Source organism: Cherax quadricarinatus, chromosome 57 (assembly GCF_038502225.1).
Source record: "Cherax quadricarinatus isolate ZL_2023a chromosome 57, ASM3850222v1, whole genome shotgun sequence".
NCBI classification, from domain to species: domain Eukaryota; kingdom Metazoa; phylum Arthropoda; class Malacostraca; order Decapoda; family Parastacidae; genus Cherax; species Cherax quadricarinatus.
Genome location: NC_091348.1, coordinates 24,189,859 through 24,201,163, shown reverse-complemented (window position 1 = coordinate 24,201,163; position 11,305 = coordinate 24,189,859).

The window sequence follows — 11,305 nt, the reverse complement described above, 5'->3', positions numbered from 1 at the left end:
CTCCAACCCTTCCTAGGCCGACCCCTACCCCGCCTTCCTTCCACTACAGACTGATACACTCTTGAAGTCATTCTGTTTCGCTCCATTCTCTCTACATGTCCGAACCACCTCAACAACCCTTCCTCAGCCCTCTGGACAACAGTTTTGGTAATCCCGCACCTCCTCCTAACTTCCAAACTACTAATTCTCTGCATTATATTCACACCACACATTGCCCTCAGACATGACATCTCCACTGCCTCCAGCCTTCTCCTCGCTGCAACATTCATCACCCACGCTTCACACCCATATAAGAGCGTTGGTAAAACTATACTCTCATACATTCCCCTCTTTGCCTCCAAGGACAAAGTTCTTTGTCTCCACAGACTCCTAAGTGCACCACTCACTCTTTTTCCCTCATCAATTCTATGATTCACCTCATCTTTCATAGACCCATCCGCTGACACGTCCACTCCCAAATATCTGAATACGTTCACCTCCTCCATACTCTCTCCCTCCAATCTGATATTCAATCTTTCATCACCTAATCTTTTTGTTATCCTCATAACCTTACTCTTTCCTGTATTCACCTTTAATTTTCTTCTTTTGCACACCCTACCAAATTCATCCACCAATCTCTGCAACTTCTCTTCAGAATCTCCCAAGAGCACAGTGTCATCAGCAAAGAGCAGCTGTGAATATTAATGAAACATATCGAGCGAATATTAATGAAACATAACGAGAGAATATTAATGAAACATATCGAGAGAATATTAATGAAACATATCGAGAGAATATTAATGAAACATATCGAGAGAATATTAAAGAAACAATTACTAGGGAAGTGTTAGTCCCACTTATTCAAACAAAAATTAATCGTTATTAACGCCTGTCCAGAGAACCTTGTATCCACCTCTGCTGTTATTACCTCTTCAGTGATAACAGTGACAGTACTGTTATTACCTCAGGTGATAACAATGACAGTACTGTTATTACCTCAGGTGATAACAATGACAGTACTGTTATTACCTCAGGTGATAACAATGATAGTACTGTTATTACCTCAGGTGATAACAATGACAGTACTGTTATTACCTCAGGTGATAACAATGACAGTACTGTTATTACCTCAGGTGATAACAATGACAGTACTGTTATTACCTCAGGTGATAACAATGACAGTACTGTTATTACCTCAGGTGATAACAATGATAGTACTGTTATTACCTCAGGTGATAACAATGACAGTACTGTTATTACCTCAGGTGATAACAATGACAGTACTGTTATTACCTCAGGTGATAACAATGACAGTACTGTTATTACCTCAGGTGATAACAATGATAGTACTGTTATTACCTCAGGTGATAACAATGACAGTACTGTTATTACCTCAGGTGATAACAATGACAGTACTGTTATTACCTCAGGTGATAACAATGACAGTACTGTTATTACCTCAGGTGATAACAATGACAGTACTGTTATTACCTCAGGTGATAACAATGACAGTACTGTTATTACCTCTTCAGTGATAACAGTGACAGTACTGTTATTACCTCAGGTGATAACAATGACAGTACTGTTATTACCTCAGGTGATAACAATGACAGTACTGTTATTACCTCAGGTGATAACAATGATAGTACTGTTATTACCTCAGGTGATAACAATGACAGTACTGTTATTACCTCAGGTGATAACAATGACAGTACTGTTATTACCTCAGGTGATAACAATGACAGTACTGTTATTACCTCAGGTGATAACAATGACAGTACTGTTATTACCTCTTCAGTGATAACAATGACAGTACTGTTATTACCTCTTCAGTGACAACAGCGACAGTACTGTTATTACCTCAGGTGATAACAATGATAGTACTGTTATTACCTCAGGTGATAACAATGACAGTATTGTTATTACCTCTTCAGTGATAACAATGACAGTACTGTTATTACCTCTTAAGTGATAACAATGACAGTACTGTTATTACCTTTTCAGTGATAACAATGACAGTACTGTTATTACCTCAGGTGATAACAATGATAGTATTGTTATTACCTCAGGTGATAACAATGACAGTACTGTTATTACCTCTTCAGTGATAACAGTGACAGCACTGTTATTACCTCTTCAGTGATAACAATGACTGTACTGTTACCTTTTCAGTGATAACAATGACAGTACTGTTATTACCTCAGGTGATAACAATGACAGTACTGTTATTACCTCAGGTGATAACAATGACAGTACTGTTATTACCTCTTCAGTGATAACAATGACAGTACTGTTATTACCTCAGGTGATAACAATGACAGTACTGTTATTACCTCTTCAGTGATAACAGTGACAGTACTGTTATTACCTCTTCAGTGATAACAGTGACAGTACTGTTATTACCTCTTCAGTGATAACAATGACAGTACTGTTATTACCTCTTCAGTGATAACAATGACAGTACTGTTATTACCTCTTCAGTGATAACAATAACAGTACTGTTATTACCTCTTCAGTGATAACAATGACAGTACTGTTATTACCTCAGGCGATAACAATAACAGTACTGTTATTACCTCTTCAGTGATAACAATGACAGTACTGTTATTACCTCAGGTGATAACAATGACAGTACTGTTATTACCTCTTCAGTGATAACAATGACAATACTGTTATTACCTCAGGTGATAACAATGACAGTACTGTTATTACCTCTTCAGTGTTAACAATGACAGTACTGTTATTACCTCAGGTGATAACAATGACAGTACTGTTATTACCTCTTCAGTGATAACAATGACAATACTGTTATTACCTCAAGTGATAACAATGACAGTACTGTTATTACCTCTTCAGTGATAACAATGACAGTAGTGTTATTACCTCAGGTGATAACAATGACAGTACTGTTATTACCTCTTCAGTGATAACAATGACAGTAGTGTTATTACCTCAGGTGATAACAATGACAGTAGTGTTATTACCTCAGGTGATAACAATGACAGTACTGTTATTACCTCTTCAGTGATAACAATGACAGTAGTGTTATTACCTCAGGTGATAACAATGACAGTACTGTTATTACCTCTTCAGTGATAACAATGACAATACTGTTATTACCTCAGGTGATAACAATGACAGTACTGTTATTACCTCTTCAGTGATAACAATGACAGTAGTGTTATTACCTCAGGTGATAACAATGACAGTACTGTTATTACCTCTTCAGTGATAACAATGACAGTAGTGTTATTACCTCAGGTGATAACAATGACAGTACTGTTATTACCTCTTCAGTGATAACAATGACAATACTGTTATTACCTCAGGTGATAACAATGACAGTACTGTTATTACCTCTTCAGTGATAACAATGACAGTAGTGTTATTACCTCAGGTGATAACAATGACAGTACTGTTATTACCTCTTCAGTGATAACAATGACAGTAGTGTTATTACCTCAGGTGATAACAATGACAGTACTGTTATTACCTCTTCAGTGATAACAATGACAGTAGTGTTATTACCTCAGGTGATAACAATGACAGTACTGTTATTACCTCTTCAGTGATAACAATGACAATACTGTTATTACCTCAGGTGATAACAATGACAGTACTGTTATTACCTCAGGTGATAACGATGACGATGACAGATGTTGAGAGCTTTCATCAGAAATGCAATTGTGCAGCTGTATATGTTATTGGAGAGAGAGAGAGAGAGGCAGACTGTCGTCAGCACTTCTCAGACAAAAGCCGCGGTGCTGAGTTGGCAGAAAAGGTTTGGGGTTACTGGTAGTGGGTTTGTTGGGATGAATGTAGTCCTGGTAGGGTCTATGGGGTTCCATTGGTTACTGGTACTGAGTTTGTTGGGATAAATGTAGTTCTGGTAGTGTCTATGAGGTTACATGAGTTACTGGTACTGGGAGTATTGGCTCCTCTGACATAACAGATGTGTCCAACAGGCGTACAAGTCAAATGATATACATGTATATTGTTAGGTTGGAAATATTCACAGCTAAATCACAATACCACAGCTGGAACAATTCATAATTAACCCACAATACCATAACTGGAACAATTTATAATTAACCCACAATACCATAGCTGGAACAATTTATAATTAACCCATAATACCATAGCTGGAACAATTCACATCTGGCCTACCATACCCTGGCTGGAACAAATCATAAGTAACATACAATACAGTGACTACAACAGTTCACAACCTACAATACCGAGGTTAGAGCAGTTCACAACTAACCCACAATTCCGGGACTAGAACAATTCACAACTAAACATCAATGCTGTTGCTGGGTCATTTCACAGCTTTCCCCTTATTACCAGGGCTAGTACAATTCACATTTAACTCACAGTTCCATAGTTGGAACAATTCGTAACTGACCCATATTACCACAGCAACAACAATTCTCAAGTATCCAACAATACTCTGGCTGGAATAATTCTCAGCTAAATCACAATATCAAGACTGGAACAATTCACAATTATAGAACAATTCAGTGGCTGCAATAATTCAAATCTAAACCACTGTACCGTGGCTAGAACAATCCACAACTCCCAATAAAGAAACGGGAACAATTCATAACTCCCAATAAAGTAACTGGAATAATTCACAACTCCCAAAAAATTAGCTGGAACAATTCACAACTCCCAATAAATTAGCTGGAACAATTCACAGCTCTCAATAAATTACCTGGAACAATTCACAACTTCCAATAAATTTGCTGGAATAATTCACAACTGCCAATAAAGCAACTGGAACAATACACAACTCACAAAAAATTAGCTGGAACAGTTCAAACTCCCCAAAAAATTAGCTGGAACAATTCACAATTCCCAATAAATTAGCTGGAACAATTCACAACTCACAATATACTAGCTGGAACAATTCACTGTTCCCAATAAAGTAACTGGAACAATTCAAAACTCCCAATAAATTAGCTGAAACAATTCACCGCTCCAATAAATTAGCAGGAACAATTCACAACTCCCAGTACATTAGCTGAAACAGTTCACAACTCCCAGTAAATTAGCTGGAACAATTCACAACTCCCAATAAATTAGCTGGAACAATTCACAACTCCAAATAAATTAGCTGGAGCAATTCACAACTCCCAATAATTAAGCTGGAACAATTCACAACTCCCAGTAAAGTAACTGAAACAATTCACAACTCCCAATAAATCAGCTGGAACAATTCACAACTCCCAATAAAGTAACTGGAATAATTCACAACTCCCAATAAAGTAACTGGAACAATTCATAACTCCCAATAAATTAGCTGGAACAATTCACAGCAACCAATAAATTAGCTGGAACAATACACAACTCCCAATAAATTACCTGGAACAATTCACAACTCCCAATAAATTAGCTGGAGCAATTCACAACTCCCAACAAATTAGCTGGAACAATTTACAACTCCCAATAAATTAGCTGGAACAATTCACAACACCCAATAAATTAGCTGGAACAATTCACAACTCCCAACAAATTAGCTGGAACAATTCACAACTCCCAATATATTAGCTGGAACAATTCACAGCTCCCAAAAAAGTAACTGGAACAATTCACAAATGCCAATAAATTAGCTGGAACAATTAACAACTCTCAATAAATTAGCAGGAACAATTCACAACACCAATTATATTAGCTAGAACAATTCACAACTCCCAATAAAGTAACTGGAGCAATTCACAACTCTCAAAAAATTAGCTGGAACAATTCACAACTCCCAATAAATTAGCTGGAACATTTCAAAACTCCCAGTAAATTAGCTGAAACAATTCACACTCCCAGTAAATTAGCTGGAACAATTCACAACTCCCAATAAATTAGCTGGAACAATTCACAACTCCCAATAAATTAGCTGGAGCAATTCACATCTTCCAATAAATTAGCTGGAACAATTCACAACACCAATTATATTAGCTGGAACAATTCACAACTCCCAATAAAGTAACTGTAGCAATTCACAACTCCCAGAAAATTAGCTGGAACAATTCACAACTCCCAATAAATTAGCAGGAACAATTCAAAACTCCCAGTAAATTAGCTGAAACAATTCACAACTCTCAATATATTAGCTGGAACAATTCACAGCTCCCAAAAAAGTAACTGGAACAATTTACAACTCCCAATAAATTAGCTGGAACAATTAACAACTCCCAATTAATTAGCTGGAACAATTAACAACACCAATTATATTAGCTGGAACAATTCACAACTCCCAATAAAGTAACTGGAGCAATTCACAACTCAAAAAATTAGCTGAAACAATTCACAACCCTCAACAAATTAGCTGGAACAATTCAAAACTCCCAGTAAATTAGCTGAAACAATTCAAAACTCCCAGTAAATTAGCTGGAACAATTCACAACTCCCAATAAATTAGCTGGAACAATTCACAACTTCCAATAAATTAGCTGGAGGAATTCACAACTTCCAATAAATTAGCTGGAACAATTTACAACTCCCAGTAAAGTAACTGGAACAATTCACAACTCCCAAAAAAATAGCTGGAACAATTAACAACTCCCAATAAAGCAACTGGAACAATTCACAACTCCCAATAAAGCAATTGGAACAATTCACAACTCCCAATAATTTAGCTGGATCAATTCACAACTCCCAGTAAATTAGCTGGAAAAATTCACAACTCCCAATAAATTAGCTGGAAAAATTCACAACTACCAATAAATTAGCTGGAACAATTCACTACTCCCAATAAATTACCTGGAACAATTAACAACTCCCAATAAATTAGCTGGAACAATTCAAAACTCCCAACAAATTAGCTGGAACAATTCACAACTTCCAATAAATTTGCTGGAACAATTCACGACTCCCAGTAAAGCAACTGGAAAAATTCATAACTCACAATTAATTAGCTGGAACAGTTCACAACTCCCAAAAAATTAGCTGGAACAATTAACAACACCAATTATATTAGCTGGAACAATTCACAACTCCCAGTAAAGTAACTGGAGCAATTCACAACTCAAAAAATTAGCTGGAACAATTAACAACACCAATTATATTAGCTGGAACAATTCAAAACTCCCAGTAAATTAGCTGAAACATATCAAAACTCCCAGTAAATTAGCTGAAACAATTCACAACTCCCAATAAATTAGCTGGAACAATTCACAACTTCCAATAAATTAGCTGGAGGAATTCACAACTTCCAATAAATTAGCTGGAACAATTTACAACTCCCAATAAAGTAACTGGAACAATTCACAACTCCCAAAAAATTAGCTGGAACAATTAACAACTCCCAATAAAGCAACTGGAACAATTCACAACTCCCAATAAAGCAATTGGAACAATTCACAACTCCCAATAAAGCAATTGGAACAATTCACAACTCCCAATAAATTAGCTGGAACAATTCTCAACTCCCAGTAAATTAGCTGGAAAAATTCACAACTCCCAATAAATTAGATGGAAAAATTCACAACTACCAATAAATTAGCTGCAACAATTCACTACTCCCAATAAATTATCTGGAACAATTAACAACTCCCAATAAATTAGCTGGAACAATTCAAAACTCCCAACAAATTAGCTGGAACAATTCACAACTTCCAATAAATTTGCTGGAACAATTCACGACTCCCAGTAAAGCAACTGGAAAAATTCATAACTCACAATTAATTAGCTGGAACAGTTCACAACTCCCAAAAAATTAGCTGGAACAATTCACAACTCCCAATATATTAGATGGAACAATTCACAACTCCCAATACATTGGCTGGAACAATTCACAACTCCCAATATATTAGATGGAGCAATTCACAACTCCCAATAAATTAGCTGGAACATTTCAAAACTCCCAGTAAATTAGCTGAAACAATTCACACTCCCAGTAAATTAGCTGGAACAATTCACAACTCCCAATAAATTAGCTGGAACAATTCACAACTCCCAATAAATTAGCTGGAGCAATTCACATCTTCCAATAAATTAGCTGGAACAATTCACAACTCCCAGTAAAGTAACTGGAACAATTCACAACTCCCAATAAATTAGCTGGAACAATTAACAACTTCCAATAAAGCAAATGGAACAATTCACAACTCCCAATAAATTAGCTGGAACAATTCACAACACCAATTATATTAGCTGGAACAATTCACAACTCCCAATAAAGTAACTGTAGCAATTCACAACTCCCAGAAAATTAGCTGGAACAATTCACAACTCCCAATAAATTAGCTGGAACAATTCAAAACTCCCAGTAAATTAGCTGAAACAATTCACAACTCCCAATATATTAGCTGGAACAATTCACAGCTCCCAAAAACGTAACTGGAACAATTCACAACTCCCAATAAAATAGCTGGAACAATTTACAACTCCCAATAAATTAGCTGGAACAATTAACAACACCAATTATATTAGCTGGAACAATTCACAACTCCCAATAAAGTAACTGGAGCAATTCACAACTCTCAAAAAATTAGCTGGAACAATTCACAACTCTCAATAAATTAGCTGGAACAATTCAAAACTCCCAATAAATTAGCTGGAACAATTCACAACTTCCAATAAATTAGCTGGAGGAATTCACAACTTCCAATAAATTAGCTGGAACAATTTACAACTCCCAGTAAAGTAACTGGAACAATTCACAACTCCCAAAAAATTAGCTGGAACAATTAACAATTCCCAATAAAGCAACTGGAACAATTCACAACTCCCAATAAAGCAATTGGAACAATTCACAACTCCCAATAAATTAGCTGGAACAATTCACAACTCCCAGTAAATTAGCTGGAAAAATTCACAACTCCCAATAAATTAGCTGGAAAAATTCACAACTACCAATAAATTAGCTGGAACAATTCACTACTCCCAATAAATTACCTGGAACAATTAACAACTCCCAATAAATTAGCTGGAACAATTCAAAACTCCCAACAAATTAGCTGGAACAATTCTCAACTTCCAATAAATTTGCTGGAACAATTCACGACTCCCAGTAAAGCAACTGGAAAATTCATAACTCACAATTAATTAGCTGGAACAGTTCACAACTCCCAAAAAATTAGCTGGAACAATTCACAACTCCCAATATATTAGATGGAACAATTCACAACTCCCAATACATTGGCTGGAACAATTCACAACTCCCAATATATTAGCTGGAACAATTCACAACTCCCAATAAATTAGCTGGAACAATTCAAAACTCCCAGTAAATTAGCTGAAACAATTCACAACTCCCAATATATTAGCTGGAACAATTCACAGCTCCCAAAAACGTAACTGGAACAATTCACAACTCCCAATAAAATAGCTGGAACAATTAACAACTCCCAATAAATTAGCTGGAACAATTAACAACACCAATTATATTAGCTGGAACAATTCACAACTCCCAATAAAGTAACTGGAGCAATTCACAACTCTCAAAAAATTAGCTGGAACAATTCACAACTCTCAATAAATTAGCTGGAACAATTCAAAACTCCCAATAAATTAGCTGGAACAATTCACAACTTCCAATAAATTAGCTGGAGGAATTCACAACTTCCAATAAATTAGCTGGAACAATTTACAACTCCCAGTAAAGTAACTGAAACAATTCACAACTCCCAAAAAATTAGCTGGAACAATTAACAATTCCCAATAAAGCAACTGGAACAATTCACAACTCCCAATAAAGCAATTGGAACAATTCACAACTCCCAATAAATTAGCTGGAACAATTCACAACTCCCAGTAAATTAGCTGGAAAAATTCACAACTCCCAATAAATTAGCTGGAACAATTCACTACTCCCAATAAATTACCTGGAACAATTAACAACTCCCAATAAATTAGCTGGAACAATTCAAAACTCCCAACAAATTAGCTGGAACAATTCTCAACTTCCAATAAATTTGCTGGAACAATTCACGACTCCCAGTAAAGCAACTGGAAAATTCATAACTCACAATTAATTAGCTGGAACAGTTCACAACTCCCAAAAAATTAGCTGGAACAATTCACAACTCCCAATATATTAGATGGAACAATTCACAACTCCCAATACATTGGCTGGAACAATTCACAACTCCCAATATATTAGCTGGAACAATTCACAACTCCCAATAAATTAGCTGGAACAATTCAAAACTCCCAGTAAATTAGCTGAAACAATTCACAACTCCCAATATATTAGCTGGAACAATTCACAGCTCCCAAAAACGTAACTGGAACAATTCACAACTCCCAATAAAATAGCTGGAACAATTAACAACTCCCAATAAATTAGCTGGAACAATTAACAACACCAATTATATTAGCTGGAACAATTCACAACTCCCAATAAAGTAACTGGAGCAATTCACAACTCTCAAAAAATTAGCTGGAACAATTCACAACTCTCAATAAATTAGCTGGAACAATTCAAAACTCCCAATAAATTAGCTGGAACAATTCACAACTTCCAATAAATTAGCTGGAGGAATTCACAACTTCCAATAAATTAGCTGGAACAATTTACAACTCCCAGTAAAGTAACTGAAACAATTCACAACTCCCAAAAAATTAGCTGGAACAATTAACAATTCCCAATAAAGCAACTGGAACAATTCACAACTCCCAATAAAGCAATTGGAACAATTCACAACTCCCAATAAATTAGCTGGAACAATTCACAACTCCCAGTAAATTAGCTGGAAAAATTCACAACTCCCAATAAATTAGCTGGAACAATTCACTACTCCCAATAAATTACCTGGAACAATTAACAACTCCCAATAAATTAGCTGGAACAATTCAAAACTCCCAACAAATTAGCTGGAACAATTCACAACTTCCAATAAATTTGCTGGAACAATTCACGACTCCCAGTAAAGCAACTGGAAAATTCATAACTCACAATTAATTAGCTGGAACAGTTCACAACTCCCAAAAAATTAGCTGGAACAATTCACAACTCCCAATATATTAGATGGAACAATTCACAACTCCCAATACATTGGCTGGAACAATTCACAACTCCCAATATATTAGATGGAACAATTCACAACTCCCAATACATTGGCTGGAACAATTCACAACTCCCAATAAATTAGCTGGAACAATTCACAACACCAATTATATTAGCTGGAACAATTCACAACTCCCAATAAAGTAACTGTAGCAATTCACAACTCCCAGAAAATTAGCTGGAACAATTCACAACTCCCAATAAATTAGCTGGAACAATTCAAAACTCCCAGTAAATTAGCTGAAACAATTCACAACTCCCAATATATTAGCTGGAACAATTCACAGCTCCCAAAAACGTAACTGGAACAATTCACAACTC